General features: G+C 40.9%; 1 pseudogene; it reads left to right on the top strand.

Annotated features, from left to right (window-relative positions):
• The first annotated feature begins 1854 nt into the window (after positions 1 to 1854).
• On the top strand, positions 1855 to 4089 carry LOC147902984 (aldehyde oxidase GLOX pseudogene; annotated as a pseudogene).
• The last annotated feature ends 17036 nt before the right edge of the window (positions 4090 to 21125 follow it).

The following is a 21125-nucleotide window of genomic DNA, read 5'->3' as shown; positions in this document are numbered from 1 at the left end:
GGGGGGAAAAAAAAATTGCCCTAAGTTTTTTCCCCAAAAAAGGCAGGTTTTATATTATATCAAAGGGAACTATTATAAAAAATACAACTGTTCCTTTCTGGTAACTAAGACCATCACAGCATAGAGAAGCCCTCGATAGAGTAGAGGAGTATCAAACCAAGGCCGAAGAGCTGGAAGTCTCCATCACCAACGCAGAGAGCAAGCCGAGGAGCAGCAAGCTAGATTGTGGGAGGAATCCGACAGGCAGATCCAAACCCTGCAAGATTCTTAGCACAAGAGCATGCCCTCACCATAACCATGCAGGCAGAAAACGAGAGCCTGCTACCTTTGACCGCCTAGAGGAATCAGCATTGGAAGATAGGGAGCAGGAGGAGTTCTAGATGTGTGTGGTATTTCACGATGGTTTCTCTTCTGGAATGAGTATTGCACACGAGCATGCATTCACGCTGGAATGAGTATTGCACTCACGAGTCACGCTGATTTGGTTTTGGCAGACTGTCAGGTCCCACAGGTCAACAAGGCAGCAGCAGCAGTGCAAACTGAGATGCCGCGGAGGTCACAACTCACGAGTCACAAAGTTACAGTGTAAGGATTAGGAGGTGAAGATTCAAAGTTCAGTCCAAAGGTTCATCAAAGCCGTCTGATTGACCAACTGGCAAGAGGAGGAATTGGGAATGCAACAGTGGTTCTGCGGCTGGGAGTGTCGGTAACGTGCAGATTTTTGAGAGGCGATGCAGATTTTTTGAGAGACGACGTTGGACAAGCTGAGTCTTGAAGCGTTTTTGCTTTTTGCGAGGTGCCGGCAAAACAATGTAGAGTGTGTGGCCCGTGGGCGTGGTATGACAAAAAATGCTGGCTGCAAAATGAGGAAACAAGAAGTAACGATGGAAGTGGGCATGGTTCTGCGGCAGGGAGTGTCGGTAACGTGCAGATTTTTGAGAGGCGATGCAGATTTTTTGAGAGACGACGTTGGACAAGTTGAGTCTTGAAGCGTTTTTGCTTTTTGCGAGGTGCCGGCAAAACAATGTAGAGTGTGTGGGCCGTGGGCGTGGTATGACAAAAAATGCTGGCTGCAAAATGAGGAAACAAGAAGTAACGGTGGAAGTGGGCTGAAGGAGGAAGGAGGGAATGGAGTGGATCTGTCTGCGTGTACGAAAAAGTCATGTGGTAGAAAGAAGAAGAAGAAGAACTGTGGCGATGGCGACGAAAGTTGAAAGTCATGGATTCTAAGGACTCACGGAAGCATCTGTAGAAATGAAAAGAGAAGTGGCGGCAGCTGCAAGCCACGTTATTAGTATACGAAGTACGTCGTTCGTTGGATGTGATTGTGTTACGACAACCGATTTCGAGGCAGCTTTAACGTGGGTGGCAGAGACACAAATTTAAGGGGGGTAGCTCTACTCTCTGTCATCTTCGTCTTTCTGCTATAAAAACTACAAACAATCTAATAAACGATGATGCATTGCCAGCTGCTGCATGCATGCCAATTCAAGCTAGCTTCAATGGCGCTTGTTTATATATCTTCTCATTGCTTTTCCGTTCATCTTTCGCCGTCTAACTGTATGTTCAGGAATCAGCAACTCATTGCTCTCCTGCACATTCACGTAAAAAATCTATGGATAATGAATGGCAACCTCCTTTCAATGCCACCCTTTCGTTGTCCAGAATCTAATTAACGCCACTCTTTCGTTCGTTGCCTCTGAATCTAATTTTACTGCTTTTCCCCGTTTATCACTCGTATACATGTGCAGCAACTCATTGCTCTCCTTCACCTTTTCGATGAATCGCTTCACGTTCACGTAACGATCTCTGCCACCTCTATAACATTCATGGAACGCCACTCTTTCTTTGTCTCACAATCTAATTACTGCCTCGCACGGTTGCACCCGCTTTGCATTGCCATACTGCCTCCCTCTCTCCCTGGTGCCTCTCTATTGCTTCTCTCTCTCTCTCTCGCTTCTCTGATGCGTCTTATAAATCTCTCTCTCTGTTGCTTCTCTGCTGCGTCGTAGATCTTCCCTACGTATATATTTGTATATATATCATTCTTCTTCCTTCTGACCTTCCACTCCTGTAGCCCCCATCTCATCACCTCCTCCCTCCACCTCCACCATGACATCTCCCCCCATCCTCTTTCTCTTTGCCCTCGCCTGCACCCTCTTCACCCCCATTTACCACCTCCCCTCCCCTGCCTTTGCTGCCCAGTCCGTCCTGCCCGGCTCCTGGCAGATCCTCGTCCAAAATGGCGGTGTGTCAGCTATGCACATGACCCTCACCCGCCTCAACACTGTTATCATGTTCGATCGCACCGATTACGGGCCTTCCGAACTCAAGCTCCCCGGCCGTCGTTGCCGCAATGACCCGACCGACCTTGCCCTTAAGGTCGATTGCTATGCTCATTCCATCGAGCTCGACCTCGCCACCAACTCCATCCGACCTTTGGAGGTGCGGACCGATACTTGGTGCTCCTCGGGAGCTTTTCTTGCCGACGGGACTTTTGTCTCTACCGGCGGTTGGAACGATGGGAATCACGCCGTTCGCTTATTCTCGCCCTGCAACAATGGAGCTTGCGACTGGGATGAAACCTCTACTCAGCTTTCCGCTGGGAGATGGTATGCCTCCGACCAGATCCTTCCCGACAATCAAATCATTGTAGTTGGAGGGAGAAACTCTTTTTCCTACGAGTTCGCGCCCCAGACCGCAGCAGCTATCAAGCTTCCTTTCTTATTCGACACTCGCGAGCCTAATGCTGAGAACAATCTTTACCCCTTTCTCCATCTCTCCTCTGATGGCAACCTCTTCATTTTCGCCAATTCTAAATCCATACTCCTCAACTACAAGACCAATCAGGTGGTGAAGACCTTCCCGGAGTTGCTCGGTGGGAGCCGGAACTACCCCTCGTCGGGATCTTCCGTCATGTTGCCACTATCCGCTAGTGACAACTTCCAAACCGTAGAGGTAATGATTTGTGGAGGAGCACCCCACGGAGCGTTCCAACAAGTTGGTGCTGGTTCTTACCCCGCTGCATTGCAAACCTGCGGAAGAATGGTGATCACGGGCGCCAATCCCAACTGGGAGATCGAAGACATGCCCTCCACTCGCGTCATGGGAGACATGATCATTCTTCCAACAGGGGAAATCCTCATCATCAACGGAGCCAAGCTAGGAACTGCAGGCTGGGGCGTTGCTCGCAATCCAGCTTTGGCTCCTGTCTTGTATTTCCCCTCTGCAAACGCTGGATCACGATTTCAGGAGCTGGGACCTTCTTCCATCCCGAGATTGTATCATTCGAGCGCTGTACTACTTCCCGATGGCCGTATCCTCGTGGGAGGAAGCAACCCCAATGAAGGATACGCTTTCTCAAATGTCCTCTATCCAACTGAGCTTCGCTTGGAAGCTTACAGTCCCTACTACCTCGACAGTTCTTTCGATAGTCAGCGACCTTCCATCTCAGGCATTGCCAGCGAGATTGGCTATGGCTCTACTTTCGTAGTGGATTTTTCCGTTTCCCAACTTCCTGCAAATGTCGAGTTTCGGCTGTATGCCCCTTCGTTCTCCACGCACACAGTCGCTATGAATCAGAGGCAGCTGATTTTGCAGCCATTAACCTTGACGGCTGCCGGGTCAACAGGGTACACAGCGACCGTAGCGGCACCTCCCTCCTCTGTGGCAGCACCTGCTGGCTATTATCTACTATTCGTTGTCAATGGCCGGGTGCCCAGTGCGGGTGCTTGGGTCCGGCTCTCTTGATTATTCTCGACACACAGGGCGCATCGTGAGCGCATCCGCAACTGTTAGCCATAGGCAATGTTGCGCGCTCTCAATTCTTTACAGATCCGTCCCAACTTCCTGTGCATTTGAATGATACAGCCCTCGATATCCACCTATTCTTCAGATATCGTCCTTCTCTTCCCCACTCTGGCCTTGCCAAACTCCTCAAAACTCGAGTTACGAAGGTCTGCCTCTCTCTAGGTTCAGCCATGTTTCGCAAATGCAAACGATATGGGAGATGATATTTTCGTTATTCTCTAAAATTGTACGATTGGAATTCCATTGTATCTGCAATTAATTTGTTTGGTGTATTATCGATTCGATCTATCTAGCTTGGGTGTTGATCGGACGCCTTCTGCGAATATGTACGCGATATGATCTGATTGCTTTCTTAGATGTGGTCCGTGGAGTTCCAGTGGGCGTCCGCAATTCACTTTAATCTTTAATCTCTAAAAGTAAAGTTCCTCCAAGTCTTTCATTGGCACTTTGGCCATTGTCTTATGCTAAGGATAGATAAGATTTTGGATGCTTTAAAATAAGCCATTCTATATAATAAGAAACTCAAGGAAGAATATTTTGTGGAAATCACACAAATTGGCTTCACTAGTGCAAGGGATAATAATTTTTAGACAGAATTTATTTATCTATAATAATATACTAGTTTAAAACCAGGGAGCTAGAGCCATGGGCGATAGCATTGAATCAAGAAAAGATTGTTCTCTTTGTGTGTTCTTGACCTTCTACTCATGCCTCTCTACATATTTGCGATATTTGCATTTACTTTCTCTATAGCTGCCACAACTCTCATCCTTCGCCCCTCTTCATACTTGCGGAATCATTTTGAGATTTGCACATTTAGCTACATAGTTTTGCCACTACCCGAAGGTCTCATCACCCCAAACATCTCTTCTGACACCACGGATCTAATTATATTGTGAATTATCTGGCTTTTTCACTGTTTCCTTTCATCTCCGCCACGTACCTCACGTCTGTGAACTGAATGAGAAGATCCAAAGAGGAGTGGACTTGTCAGACGACCGACAACTTTGTCTTATGTCTTTACGGTTAGCTTGTCTGCGTACTTCCACATTCCAAGTTCAAACTTGCAAATATGACTTTCATTTCCTCGGAGTTCGATTACTGCATACGCTCTAGCAACCTCAACTACAAGTATAGTGAACATAACCACAAATAGAAAATGTTGTTAGCTACACAGAAGCAAAGTTAAAGGTTGTTTAAACGAAAGGGAGGAGTGAGTTCAATGGATTGCATGCTTAAAAACGGGAGATATCTTGGTCTCTTACTGTCTGAGTTAAGATCACTCTCCCATATTTGAATAGGTCTAGCAATCGATATTGGAATTGACAATGGGCTAGCATTCGATAAGCGAGTTACATTTGTTTCATCATTTTGTCCATTGTGGGCTTCAAGCTCATTCTCGTACGAGTATAAAAATCATCCAATGGCTCAAAATTCTTGAATCAAATCCAACGATTGAAATCGCTCCAATCATCCTCACCCAAACCTCTCCTTAAGAGAGAAAAAGATTAAGCATGCTAGTCTGTTAGGACCATTCAGAGAATCTGTGCCCCTTGGAATGTAAGCTGTTAAATCAATTTAGCTACATTGATATTGATCGGTAGTGTGGGACATGCTTGATTCTTAATTCTTGGTTGATACAGTGTCACACCCCAATTTTCTTAAACCTGATTTCGATCGACTCTCAATAGCGAGCTTCAACGCATGAATTGAAGTAATCATTGCTACTGTTGCTGCGAAGAGTGCTAGGCATTAGATCCTTTGAAAATTTTGAATGACATCAAGTAAACTCCACTGCTTCTATTGAAACAAAATGGGATTGGAACGATGTTTAAGCGAAGTGAATTTCCATGGTTGTACTTTTGTACTCATCTCTAAAATCAGCGTTAGGTAAAGAAGTCTTGCCAAAATCTTCGTAAGGAAGCCTCGTGCATTTCCTTCGCAAAGCCAAAATTTGTAAGCGATGTAACGAGCCAGGTCTGTAAAAATTAGGGCTACTTCTACATCAATTACTTGCTTTTTGTGATAGCCGTTGTTAGCTTGGTCACACATTGTGTCTCTCTCTTTACACTATGTGTTCTGCTTGGAGCCTGGTTTTTTTTCAAACTTTTTACATCACAACAGGGTCATTGTTTGCTTGGGTGTAGCCATTTTTGGTGAGGTTCAGGAAATTTTCTATATATAGGTATCTTGCATGATCCATAACTTATGCATTGCTCAACTAAATTTGACAAACTTTCTTGTAGTACACATTGCAAACTTGAACATAAGACCAATAATTATGGAATAAGGATTTGGAACGAGACCATTAAAGCATTGCAAGTGCTATGTTGCATGTGAAGCATGCATGCATCCTGAAGACTATAGGATATAGCAATTTATTCAAAAACATCAAAATTTTATTCTGTATATACATGCAACCAAGTAATCATTCAAAAGTACACTACATGAGTTTCTTCTCAACCCAAGGAAACACCTAAATGAGAACATTAGGTATGGGTCAATGGGCCTCCAATGTTGTGTGAAAGTGATGCACACCCATGTGAGGGCACGCTCCATAACTTTTTTTTTATTTCTTGAAAACCAAAATGGATTGAAAATTTAGAATCCAAACTAGTGGGAATAGTGCATGGTGGTCTTAAAACATTAATAGTTGTTGATATTGGTATCTAGATTCACCCTAAAATGAAAGAAGTTGAAAATGTGAAATTTATGCATGTGTAGGAGGTAAGGTTAGGACACGCTTTTGGACGTGGAGCGCAAGGGATCATGGACACTTGGAGACAGTGCAAAGATCTTTTAATAAACCCAACACTTTTTACAATTTTAAATTGTATCAACTAGCTGCAAAGAGGGCGACATTAGCTATGTTGGTGTCCCTTGAAACAAAAGAGAAATGACTTGGGTGCACAATGTCGAAGATGTTGTCAATCAAAAGTACTAATGTGGCAAGAAGTTTGTGGGCTTCAACAAAACGCAAGAAAAAGAAAGATAGCCAAATTACGGAAGTCATTACTAGAGTGACAACATTTTAGCACCAAAATACAAGGGTTAATAGAAAGGGCATCTATAAAAAGCAGATGGAACGCAAGGTGTTTGACGAGCACATCATACACATGCTTGATACAACGTAGGTCAATGGTGTCTAAGCCAGCTCGGTGGTTGATTGTGATTGAGCTTTGGGATAGCTTACTTGTTTCATTTCTTAAACCAGGCTAGATTTAATGTGATTGGCCTAAACCAGCCCAGTGGTTGGAACATCATACAACCATGTCTCGTTCAGCTCAAATACTAGTTATGTGATTGTCTTGAGCCAACGTGGTTGAATAAAAATTAACATCAATATATTTCACAACAGAACGGTAATATATTGTTATTGTCCTAAATCATCCCGGTGGTTGGAACATCATGTAGCCGTGTGGCTGGTTCAGCTCAAACACCAGTTCTGTGATTGTCCTGAACCACCGTGATTGAACAAAAAATTAGCAGCAATATATTTCACAATAGAACAACAATATATTGTTATAACCAATTCGGTGGTTGGAACATCATGCAACTATGGCTAGTTCAACTCAATCACCACTTGTGTGATTGTCCTAAACTAGTGTGGTTAAACATACATTAGTTGTTGACCAGAACGGTGGTTGAAATTATTTTGTTTCTTAGTACTTAAAATAGTTAAATTTAATTTCCTACTATTCGAATCGTATACTACTTAATTTCTAGACCGGGAGGTCTTGGACTTAATGTGATTGTCCTAAACTAGCGAAGTGCTAGTTCAAGACAAACAACTGTTACTGATTGAAATTGTGAAATTCAATAATGAAAAGAAATATATTGTTATTTCTAATTGTGAAATTTAGGAATGAAAAGAAATATGTTTATTTTGTCTAATATGTGAAGTTGAGATCGTTAGGCTAAAACCAGCCCAGTGGTTGAAATTATGACCATGTCCTAAACTAGCCCGATGGTTGAAATTGTGACTATCTTAAACCAGCCCGGTAGTTGAAATTGTGACTGTACTAAATGTATCCTAAATCAGCCCGGTGGTTGAAATTATGCATGTGTCCTAAATCAGCCCGGTAGTTAAAATTGTGACTGTCCTAAACCAGCATGGTGGTTGAAATTGTTTTGATTTACTAGTAGCTTGATTAGTTCAATTATTAGATTCATTATATATGACTGTATTAAACCAGCCCAGGGGTTAAAAAAATTTTATTTTCCCGTAGGTTGATTAGTTTAATTAGACTGCATTTTTGCGCGTACTGTGTTTTGCATTATTTTAATATTGCAAAAAGGAGGCTCACTATACTGTTCCATTTAAAAGGGGGCTCATTGTACTATTATTCCATGTTTGATCAGCAAACATAGTTGTATCTCAAGTTTATGGATTAGAATCCTGACAATTTAATTGGGCAGATGAGTTTTGAGCATTGTAAGCCTTGGTATGTTAGAAAAATCAAAGACAGGAATGTTTGTTGTTGCAAAACACACATAGACTTTGACCTTCTGTCTCAGCAAGATATGAATGACTGGAGATCTAGTCATGTTGGGCATTGCCACCATTGGGATCGATGCCCATGTCTTCCCGATGAATATGTGGTCTGTAGGCCACGTGAATCCTCATTATGTATTGCAAGGGAGACCAAGTTTTGTAGCCTAAGTACTCTGTGGGAGCTAGTGGTTTGTCCAAAGGGAGACCATGAGTGGCACCGCATTGAATGCATTCGTGGATTGCAATCTGAAGCTGAAGAAGAAGACATTTCATGTCTGTCCAAATGAAATGAGGGAAGTCAACCATGTTGCTCTAAAATGGAGGAGATTTGAAAATGTCAATGTTGAAGGATCCGATAAAAAGAGATGGCTACCATTGTATAAGAGAACTTAGCTAAGGGAGCTTATAGGTCACATGGTTCAATCCATCCCAAAGTATCTGCTTCACAATTTCACGGCCAGCTGGCAGGATAAGCAATTCAAGACGTGCCTTGCCAATTTTCCCCATGACACTATTGTCTTTGTCATAGATTTCGCTGAAAATTATTCATTTCAAGAACAAGATGAAATACAAAGTGCTCACTGGTACAACAAGCAAATAACAATTCTTGTGGATATCATGTACAATCATTTGCTTGATTCTTCTATGACTAATGCCAATCTGCTTGTTGTTGACTCACAGAAGTCCAAGTCAATGCAACGCACATACCATTTCTACATTGTAGATGATAGGAAACATGAAATGTTATTTGTGCAACATGCTTTTCTACTACATTAGGAATGACTAAAAAAAGAAAATCCCCATGTAGAAAATATAAAACAACATTGGGTGTGGTCAGATGGTGCTGCCTCTCAATTTAAATCAACCTGTGGATTCTACTACATTGGGAATGACTAAAAAAAGAAAATCCCCATGTAGAAAATATAAAACAACATTGGGTGTGGTCAGATGGTGCTGCCTCTCAATTTAAATCAACCTGTGGATTCTACTTTGTCACTGGTCTAGACATGATGTGGAATTTCTTTGGGTCTATACAACATATGGGGCTTTCCAAACACCCACCTGATTAAAACAAGAAAACTTTCTTGTTTCTGCAGTGTATGCATCATAGAAAGATCATGACAATCATTTCTGCAGTGTGTGCATCATAGGGGATCATGACAATTATGAGAACATTGGAACTATGAAGACATGGGAGCGAGTTCAAGTTTTCCCTCTATGTTCAGATGGAGTGACAAACAATGGAGAGACAAACAACGACTCACCACAGTTTGGTGAGAGTTTCGATGACCTCACTGACTATCTAAAAGAGGGGGATATCTTTGCAGTTGTCGCTGCCTCTAGGGAGAACAAGGAAGATGACCTATACTTTGTGTTGCATTGCACAAAACTTAAGCACAAGGTTGAGGAAGAATTTAAGGATGATTGGGGAACAACCTATGAGAAGTGGGATGTAGTAGTTGGAGCTTTTTGGTACAAAAAAACATCTAAGAGAGGCCACAATTACGAATTATTACATAAGAGTCCTCAAACTTTTGTGTACTCTCATCTAGTAAGAGCTATTAAGTTCCAGATGCAACTTGTGCCACAATGAAAGAAGGGCAAGAGCATCTTCAAATTGGATTTAGACATGCATGAGCACATCTTGGGGTGTCTTGGAGTAGTGGACAAGGACGATTAAGATAGTACTAAGAAAATGTATTCTCATTGCAAGGAAACAATATTCCACTTAATCTAGAAAATGAAAATGTATTTGAGACCACTTCTTTTAGTAAATAACCACCGCGCTTATTTTTGTAGTTTCTTTTTGTAAATCCTAAACAATAAATTCATGCTTGTTTTTAATATATCCCAAACAACCACCATGCTAGTTTTATTAAATTCTATAACAAATCCACAAATTCTAAATGGATGAATAGTATACCATTCAACTTGTAAGAATAGAAGCAAACCACTATGCTGGTGGTAGTTAATATCCTAGTCTGCAACCAACCACTGCACTGGCAATCACTTATCTTGCACTACCGCTGTGCTTCGTTGCAAAGTGCTATACTAAAATAGTCCCCTTTATGCTAGTTATTTTTAACTTTCAGATTTCAACCACTTGGCTACTTAAGACATTAGAGTAGTCCTATTTCATCACTTCATCCACCTTATGTATTAAGCAAGCATGTATTAAATCGAGATCCGAGTGTACTTTGGTCGACTAAATTAAGATCGGTTAACAGTTTACTCAGGCAGACCTAAGATAATTTGTATGTGCTCAAATATTATTGACACTAAGTAAACCAACTGTCTTTCTAGAGACATTTAAGTATTAACATGGAAGTAGGTCCACACAAAATCAGTTATTATGAGCACCATAGATCATGGATGATGGAAGTTCGAGAATTCCACAAGTCCAAGAATTTCCTACAAGATTTTTAAATTTCCTACAAGATGTTTACTAAAACAAAAATAAAATGACATTTTGTGGCTCAAGGAAATTTCAAACTCTCGACTATTTTATCAAACTCTCTGTAGCAAGCATTCGATAGCTCTTTAGGCCAATCTGATGCACTATCGCAAACCTCATTACACATTCGGACCAACTGCTTGCTTGCCTTTGCCGACTTGTACCCCCATGGTAACTCCTCATTTCACTCAGGGTCTAGTCTTAGTGCTCTATACAACTTCGTGCTGCCCTTATGTCCTACCAAAAGAAACCTATATTATGAGCTTGACAAGTACTTTAAAGGAGCAAGAAAATGATAGCCAGGGAAATTAATATTCATCATCTTTGTCGACTCCAAGTCATACAGCCAATTGCAAAGCATGTCCTCCTTGTAGCTATTATCCTCCCTCTTTTTCGGGTCTGATTCTATGCAGAGGTCATCCAACAGTGTTAAGATAAAACATGAGCATTCCAAGGTCTTATGGATATGCCATAGATTTGCAGTAGGTGGATCGGTCTACAAAGTTTTAGGGCTAGATTTTAGTATAAACTTAGTTGTGTCTATACTGCACTTAAATAGGGAGAGAATTCACTGAGTGCAGCCTTCTCATTCTTCGTTCATATGGCCTGACATGCCCACCTCTCATCATTCGGCTGAGGTGGATAGTCTTCTCTGTCAGCGCATTGGAACTCTAGCAAGCAAAGATAATGTGCGAGCAATGCCTTCCATACATGGAAGTTACAAAAATAATCACAAATGCATGGAGTGATGTCACAAGAATCTATGTGAACTCCAAAAAAATTAATTGTAAAGGAATCCTAAATCCTAAATGAATGAATTGTATGATACAAAGTTTCAGGGCTAGATTTTAGAATAAACTTAGTTGTTCCTGTACTTCACTTAAATAGGGAGAGAGTTCATTGAGCATGACCTTCTCATTCTTCTTTCATATGACCTGACATGTCCACCTCTCATCAATTGGCTGAGGTGGGTCTGTCAGCATGTTGGAACTCTAGCAATCAAAGATAATGTGTGAGCAATGACTTCCATACATGGAAGTTACAGAAAGAATCACAGATACATGGAGTGATGTCACAAGAATCTATGTGAACTCCTAAACAAATTAATTGTAAAGGAATCCTAAATCCTAAACAATTGAATTGTATAACATTCATATTCATATTGTAATAATAGAAGCAAACCACTGCATTGGCGATAGTTAATATCCTAGTATGCAAGAGATTTCATTGAGCCCGGACTTCTCATTCTTCTTTCATACGATGTGACATGTCCACCTCTCATCATTTGGCACTTAAATAGAAAGAGATTTCATTGAGACTGGCCTTGTCATTTTCTTTCATACGATGTTGGAACTCTCGCAAAGATATGAAAAGATAATGTGCAAGAAATAACTTCCATACATGGAAGTTACAGAAAGAATCACAAATACATGGATGATGTCACAAGAATCTATGTGAACTCCTAAATGAGCACTAGTGGCAGTTAATATCCTAGTGTGCAACCAACCACCCCGCTAGGGACCACTTATCATATGTTATAGGGGTGGTTAGCCCCTAAAAAAGACTCGAGTAATATATATCCAAGATTTACTCCTATACAACATCGCTTCGATCGCTTTGGAAATATTTATAATATTGGATCACTTTGGAGCTTTGTACAACATCACTTCATCTATAATATTGGATATATACCGACATATAGATATATGTAGATATTTGGTCTGACATTACAGCGGTCCTTGGCCTATCTTGACACTATCCAAACTTAGAGGTTTTCCTGCCGTACTAAGTGCTACTGTCATCATAGGCGACATCTCTTCCTCTCTCATTAGCATTATACAACCACTTTATTTCAAATCTTCAACTTAGTTTAATCAAAATCTTCAACTCAGTTTAATCAAAAATCTTCAACTCAGTCAAATCTTCAACTTAGTTTAATCAAAATCCTTCGTCTCACATTATGGTCCTTGGCCTGTCAAAGGACACTATCTAGTCACATAGCTGAGAAAACATCACTTCAATAACTTTGGAAATATTTTAATATTATATATATAGATATACATATATTATTATATGTGTGCGTGTGTGTGTGTGTGTGTGTGTGTATGTGTGTGTGTGTATGTGTGTATATATATATATATATATATATATATCTTAATAGCTACACTTACATTGAGAAATATGAAATCTCATAACTAATCCACAAATCCTAAAAAAATTAATTGTATGCCATTCATCTTAAATAATAAGAATAGAAGCAAACCACCATGCTGGTGGCAGTTAATATCCTAGTGTGGAGGATTACCAAAAGGCGAGCGACAGAAAGCGAGCGAGCCAAAAAAAGCGAGCAATAAAAAACAATAAAAGATTTATAAATCCCCCATTTCAGTAGAAAAAAATAATAACTTATTCAAAAGTCCATATGTTTCCTCAATGCTAGAAGGTTAAATATGCATATAACTTTCTGAGCCACTAACACTAATTTCACATCATCCATGAGATAGTTTGTATGTTCAATTTCCAATTCATTGTTTGTATTAAAGACAAAACCTACAATAACTGCAATCAAGTTCTCTCTTTCCACTAGAGTAATTGAGATCATCAATGCAACCTTCCACACAGGTGGGGTGTTTCCAAGGACTCCTTGCATGGATTAGACTAGATTCCATGCATATGTAAATGCTTAGCTTTTTTAACTCTGTTCACTCTTGGAATGAAACCCATGTTTCTTTGTTACTAGAAAAATATCCTTCCCTAATGATTTATTCTTACCTCCCACTAATCTAACCAATGCAACAAATTAACCACAAATTCATATTTTGGTGCATTAAGTTTTATGAGAATTACCAAAAAGCAAGCGAGAAAAACCAATCAGAGTCATTACACCGTGCGACAAAACCGAGCAAACCATGTAGTTTGAAGCTTTAATCCTTGTCTATCTATTTTCTAGGTTGAAGCATCTTTTAATCTAGACAATCCCTTGTAACAAATTCTTGAATTAGCTCTTCCTTCAGTGCAATGCCTTTTGTTGTTATCTAACCTAACAACTCGTGTTGGCCAGATTCCTTTGGCTTTCATGCAGTGCGATTCATTAAGGCAAAGTTGATCTTAAGAGACAAGTACTAGCAGTCTTCTGAGCTCCCCCGTCAATAACATCACAATTGACGCAAATGTAAACGATTTGAAAGAAGGCATCACTAGCTGAGGGTTTTCAACATTGACAAAGTTCTTAGGCTCCTCTGTGAGTGCAATTGTATCTGCTTTTCTATTTGCATGAGCAACTATAAGTCATACTGTCTTGCCTTAAGGTTTTGGTTGCTTTTGGCTCAAAGCTGTCAGTGCTCTATACAGCCTCCATTCCTACAACGTATATGCATCTTGCTTCACACTCGTTTGTTCCCAAACAAGAAGCCCATTCCTCCATTCTTTCTTGCTCCAAAACAAACAAAACCAAAACAAGTGTCGGGCATGAACGAAACCAAATCAAACGTACAAGCAAAACCAAATCAAACGTCGGGCATGACCAAAACCAAAACAAACGTCTGGCATGGAGACCCATCATTAGGTGAGTAACTTCGTCTCGGCGGCAAAACCAAAAAGATGACGCCTGGCATGAACGTAACTTATGGAAGGTAAGCAAAGCTTAATCAAAGAGTAATCACGGCCTAATTCATGACAACGTCTGTGACGCCATTGAAGAAGGCCTAGTGTCTTACCCTGCGATTCCCTGCACCCTCTTCTTTCTTGCAATCCTGCATATCCCACGAGCGATTCAGATTTCATAGGAATGGAACATAAGTGCGCGTTGGTCCTGCAGAAATTCTTGTTGATCGTTCGTTGCGACTTGTATAAGAGTATTGTATATTTATCAGACTTGTGAAATGAAATACCTCAGTGACCTCACCTTGAAACTGCAATATTTCACGTTGAAAAGAGCTGAAGACATGGGAAGTACAGAAGCTAGCCAGCTTGATTGAACATCCAAAAATTCTGTCATACCAAATGAGCCGTCTCAGATTTCAAAGCATTCCCCAGCTGCACAGTCGTGCGTTGATCATTTTTGGTTTGGTCCCCGTGAGAATCAAGTCACTGAAAACCACCTCCACGTCCTTCTCGGTGTTGTCTGAGTTTATTCGCGAAAGGAAAACTATCTCTTCCATGATTGCAGCAAGGCTTTGGTCAAAATCAAGCACACTTTTCATTCCAGTTCTCCAAAGGCTTCAACCACACCAATCCATTCTATCACTCTATCACAGCAGTTTGAGGTATGCAGAAGATACACAGAAGATGCGTAGAAGAATACCATCACAAAAGAGCTGCGGAGAATCAGTACGATTGCCCGATTCCATCTCCTCCACTTGCACCCACGCTCCCACTGCCCCTGCCACCACTCCGTTGGCTGCTTCCCTTCCCTAGGATCTCCATTGGCTACGTCTAACTTGCTCATTCGTTTTTGCATCTACTTCTTAGTCGACCCTTTCAACTCCTCCAGATCGTCCCTTTTGCATCCCGTCGTTCGTCACCGGGTAAAGTGCCTCCCGGTGCACCCATATCAGTCTCTGGAACTCCTAGCCAGGTCGTTGTACATCCCTGCAGGACTCCTCTTGCCGACTATCTTGGGCTTCTCCTAGTTCTCCCTCAGGTAAGGATTTCATGACTTCAGCACCGCGCATATTAACACGCGGTGCCAAGAGTTGCAAAATTTCCTTTTTCCAGTGATTCAACCCTTAGTTTTCAAAAACAATTTCGCTAGGGGAGGCAATAATTTCACTCCCAGAGCACCGCGTATTAATACGCGATAGTAAACTTTGCAAAGCTAGCTTTTTTTCCACTTGTCTTTGGTAGCAATTTTGCTAGTAGGAGGGAGTGATTTCAATAAGGAAGGACTGCATAGAGCAGAATTCAGCCTTGAAGTGGAGACTAAGGCAATTTTTGCTAGCGAGTAAAAAGGCTACAAAGGTAACGATTTGCTAGTTGGGACACCGCATATTAATATGGTGCTTCATAGCATAGTGATTTGTTGGCTAGAGGAGAGCGTATTAATAAGTGGTTCCAAACATTGTGATAATTGCATATTTTCCCTTTAGGAAGGCAAGATTACATAGGGCATTAAGGGAAGCAATTTGAAGGTTGTAGCATAGCGTATTAATATATTGCTCCAAAGGTTGGACCTCTTGCAAATTCATGATTGCATTATAGTGTTGCGCCCGTGCCTCATCTTGGAGCCATTTGCTATGGCTCAAGCAAATAGGTGAATTTTGTCTTGCCTTTGATGGTGGTTTCTGCTTCTGAAGCACAAGTCTATATTAATACCATGTTGTGGAGATGTGGCTTTTACAAAAGTATTATTGGTGTTTAGGGAACATAGCAAGACATTGCTTGGAGCTGCTCTTGCATGCAAGAACACAATGGATTAATACACTACTCCAAACCCATCTCACACAAGTGAGTTTCTAGAAACAAATAGTGATCAGACAAACAACATACTTTCAAACTTCATATAGCATAGTCGAGGTATCATACAAGATAGCATATTTTTACAATTGCTTTCATGATTGTTGCGATAGGAACATGCTTGTAAAATAACTTTCTCTAGTTCTCTCTAGTTCAGAGTGATGGGTTTGTTTTTTAACCATGGATTGTTTTTTGATATCGTTGGGTTTCAATCTTTGAATCATGGTCAAGAAGAGGGTTTTGAAACTTGGCCAAAAGGATAAGCCTCCTCTTTCCACTCTTGCAAGGGCATAAAGGCAAAAAAGAGAGTGCCCCCTGGTCCTTAAAGTGGACAATCTTATGTGATATTGGTCAAACTATGAAGTGCAAATGATAATTTTAAAAAAATTAAAAGTCAAATGCAATGCTTTAGGATGAATACTTGTGATACATATGTTTTGAAGGCAGGAATGGAGCATGATGTGCTTAGGTGTATGGTCTGATATGATTAGAATTCATTGCTTGCACTTTTAAATGTGAGTGTCTCAAAAATATATCAATAATGTTGAACAATCAAATAGTTATCTTAAATGCAGTGCTATTTGTACATTCATATCTATTTGTAATGTATATTGTGTGGTGAACTAGCGTGCTATGAAGGCTATGAAGAAGCAATGGCAAGGGAAATGGTGAAAAGGGATAAGAATGTTCAAAGGATCAAAGAGAAGAAACAAGTTCATTGCATCTTTGTTGATGATGAATTTCGACTTGAGCTGGAGTTTTCACCACTCACTTGTTCTGGCAAGCAATGCAACCTCTCTTGGTTTTCACTACTGACTTTTTTGCCTCGCTCGGTTTTCCCCCCTCACTTTATCGACTGCCTCATCTACAAATAGTAAGAATGGTTCAAGTGTTCTACAAAAGTGTTAGGTACCTCTTAGTGGCTAAAGGGAAGGAGTGATGATATCTCAAGTGCTCTACAAATAGTAAGAATGGTCTTGTATTAAGAGGTGATGATATCTCAAGTGTTCTACAAATAGTAATAATGGTTTTGTATTAGGAGGTGATGATATCTCAAGTGTTCTACAAAACTATTAGATACCTCTTTGTGGTTGAAGGGAAGGGGTTAGAAGTATGGGCAAAATCTCCAAGAACTACAGGATGGTTGCAATTTTGAATGTCATAAATGACACTTGGGTTTTTTCAACATACGGGTGAACTATTTTTAAACATTCACTTCTTTCATGGTTGATAACACTTTTAATAAGAAGAACCATTTTGAATGTCATAAGTGTTGATGCGATCCCATGCTATGAAGTCTACAAACAATTTTTTTTCCCCGCCTATGGGTGAAGTGATGTTTACATTACTAAGTTCAACATATCAAGCAATGCATTTCTTTTGATTATTGAAGGAGTTGTGATAATAAGACCCATTTCAAATGCAAAAGAATTGTTGTATCAATAATGGAATCTGCTTTGGAGTGGAAATTCGCTTTCTTTAAAACCCACATACTATTGTTGCATAATGTGAGTATGGCTCGAATTGGAAGTTAAGGTAGACTATAATTCGCAATGTTGGTATAGTTACACATAGTAACATAAGTTTTATTTTTGAGAATCTTCCCAAATAGTGGTTTGCACAAAGCTATGTTGAGTACCGTGATAAGGAAATTGTGGAAAAGCTCGCTCGCTTTTTTAGGCCCGCTCGCTTTTCCTCGCTCGCTCTATCGACTGCCTCCCTAGTGTGCAACCAACCACCGACCACGCTAGTGGCAGTTTAGTTAAAATCCTAGTAATAATAGAAGCAAACCAATGTGTTGGTGATAGTTAATATCCTAGTGTGCAACCAACCTTCGAGCTGAAACCAACCTGTGCTATACTAGAAATATAAAATCTCATACATTGAGAAATAGGAAATCTCATAACTAATCCACAAATCCTAAACAAATTAATTGTATGCCATTCATCTTGTAATAATAAGAATAGACACAAACCACCACGTTGGTGGCAGTTAATATCCTAGTGTGCAACCAACCACCGCACTAGTGACCATGCTAGAAGCAAACCAATGTGTTGGTGACAGTTAATATCCTAGTGTGCAACCAACCTCCGAGCTAAAACCAACCAGTGCTATACTAGAACAAATCGCATTGCTCTGCAAAGTGTTATCCGAAAATAGATACATTGCCCAAGTAAACTTTGGAGAACATTAATAATTCAATAGATTACATACATATTACATAGATTACATCTCAGATACTCCTTTCCCTCAGAGGGCTGGTTCCACATTGCTTTGAGTAGGTCATCTTTTTGAGCTCCCTGATTGTTGCAGGCTCAGCCCCCCTTGTTCCTTTCCTAAAGGGGGATGGTTCGTCCCTTCAGGGGCTGCTTCCATATTGCTTTGATCAGGTTGCCTTTTTGAGCTCCATTCAGGGGTTGGTTCCACATTCTTTTGATCAGGTTGCCTTTTTGAGCTCCTTGATTGCAACCTCAGCCCTTCTTGCACCTTTCCTGAAGGGGGCTAGTACCTCCCTTCATGTCACTTCCTCTTTCCTTGCTTTGAGCTCCCTGGTTGTAGGTTTGGCTCTTCTTGCTCCTTTCCTAAAGGGGGATGGCTCCTCCCTTCAGGCTCCTTTTCTTTGCAGTTGACCTACTCCTTTTCTTTGCAGTTGGCCTTCTTTAATTTAAGCTCCTTGTCTTTTGCAATTTTTGCACAAATAGCAAATTGAGCTGCAACATCTACTTTCTCATTGTAGATAGCTATAGCAGGCAGGCACATTTGATCTATCCATGAACTTGGCAATGGCAAATGGCATACTCTACATAGTGAGCTTGCATTCACAAATACCCCAAAGCAAAAAATATGTAGAGGGTGGTAGCATGCATACCATCAGATCATGCAGTCTCATCTATGATGGGCCTATGGCAGGCCATGCATTCGGACCCTATTGCATAATAGGATAGGCATCTGATTTAACGATTTCGGCCGTCAATACCACAGTCTGGCTCTGTACATGAAGAATTTGCTTCCTAATTCCTTCCTCCTTCATTCTAAGGCTGCAGATGTTCTCCTCCACTCTTTGTTCACTCCATGCAACATCTTCATCTGATTCCATTAGCATCTCTTGAAGCTACTTAAATTGCTCAATAGCATCAACATGGGGTGTTTTCAAGACTTCCACTCTAGTTTGGAAATCTATCATGACGACGAACTGCTTTTCAAAACTTTCAAAAGCCATTGCAAGCTCGTGCACCACCCAATTCTTCAAGTTGGTTATCATGATCTTGGAGATCACCCTTGAGAAAGAGACATCACATCATTTTAGTTGTTGTACTGCTTCTTGAACTTGCTGGAACTTCATGGTTCCTTGTATCAGGAAAGAAGTGCATTGTCTTCTTCAACACATCATGGAGGTTTGTTGGCAAGCTAGAAAGCTTGACTCCACCATCTTTACTAATCTGAGAGTTGGGGTATCCATCTAGAATATCATGTTGCTTCCACTTCTTCTCTAAGAAGTGTGCTTGAAATTTGCATCCAGGAATGCCTCTAAGAATGCCTAGTGCATTTTCAATCATGCTTTTAGTGATGGTAATTTTCTGACCTTAATAGACTATTTGTCCCTCCTTCACGTTCACCTCCTGTACCAACCTGGTGAAGTTTCTGAGAGCATCCAAATTGGGATTTTGAGATGTGAGTGAGGATCTTCCAGATGTCATGATTTCAATAGTGAGGGTGAGAAAAGATTGAGGAGCTCCCAGACTGTGGAGAGGGGGAGGAAATATTATGTGAGGAGTTTTCAAACTAGGCAGACACATTTTGGAGCTTGGTGTGTCCAGGGGGATCCATTATAAGAGGGGATAGAAGCTGTAGGAAGAGTGCAAGGGAGAAAGAAATGGTCGAGAGGGATAGAAGATGAAATAGTGAAGGAAATGGGGTAGTGGAGGCTTAAGTTTACAGTCTGAGTGCAAGGGAGAAAGAAATGGTCGAGAGGGATAGAAGATGAAACAGTGAAGGGAATGGAATAGAAGAGGCTTAAGTTCATAGCTCCACTACAAGGAACTATCAAGGTGAGAGCCACTGCGGTGGTTGGCTTGAATTTTGATTAATTCAAGGTGACAGTACTACCTTGGATGGTAATGAGTTATTAGGCTTTGTGATTTACATCTGTGGTAATTATTGCCATCCCCCTCTAGTGGTAGCCACCGGTGGTGGCATCTAAGATTACCAACCATGTCTGTGGTGGTGGCTAAATATCCACCATGCTGGCAGTTAATTACTAGCTTGCAGTGGCCTGCAATTACTTACCTACCAGTTACCACCACCGAGCCAGTTACCACTACCAGGCTTGCATGCATGATAAGTAAAGTGTAGTTAATTATTAGTCACCAAGCTTGCATGCTCAGTAGAGTGCATGGTTATGAGTGATTAGAGGTGATTAGGCTTCATGGTTTACATTTGTGGTAATTACTGCCCAGTGGTGGTGGCTCTGATCAGCCACGTCTACAGTGGCTAAGATTCCACTGGGCTAGCAATTAATTTACTGGCCACCGCAGTGTAGAGTGTAGTTAATTACCAGTCACTGGGCTTGCATGATCAATAGAGTGCAGTTAATTACCACATTTAATTACCAATTAATTACCAAGACAATGGCGTCTACAGTTAGTTACCACCATCGGGCTTGTATGATCAATAAAGTCATCACTGGGCTAGCATGCTCAGTAGAGTGCTATTAATTACCATAGTTAATTGCCAATTAATTACCAAGATGGTGGCATCTATAGTTAGTTGCTACCACCGGGCTTGAATGATCAGTAGAGTGCAGTTAATTACTAGTCATTAGGCTTGCATGCTCAGTAGAGTGCTGTTAATTACCACAGTTAATTATTACAAAGATGGTAGCATCTTCTTCATAATTACTAGCCAATGCAC

The sequence above is a fragment of the Dipteris shenzhenensis genome, chromosome 4 (assembly GCF_047967505.1).
Source record: "Dipteris shenzhenensis isolate YYH24624 ecotype China chromosome 4, Dip_SZ_1.0, whole genome shotgun sequence".
Lineage (NCBI taxonomy): Eukaryota > Viridiplantae > Streptophyta > Polypodiopsida > Gleicheniales > Dipteridaceae > Dipteris > Dipteris shenzhenensis.
The sequence above is the reverse complement of the archived record's forward strand: the minus strand, read 5'-3'. Positions and strand labels throughout refer to the sequence as shown.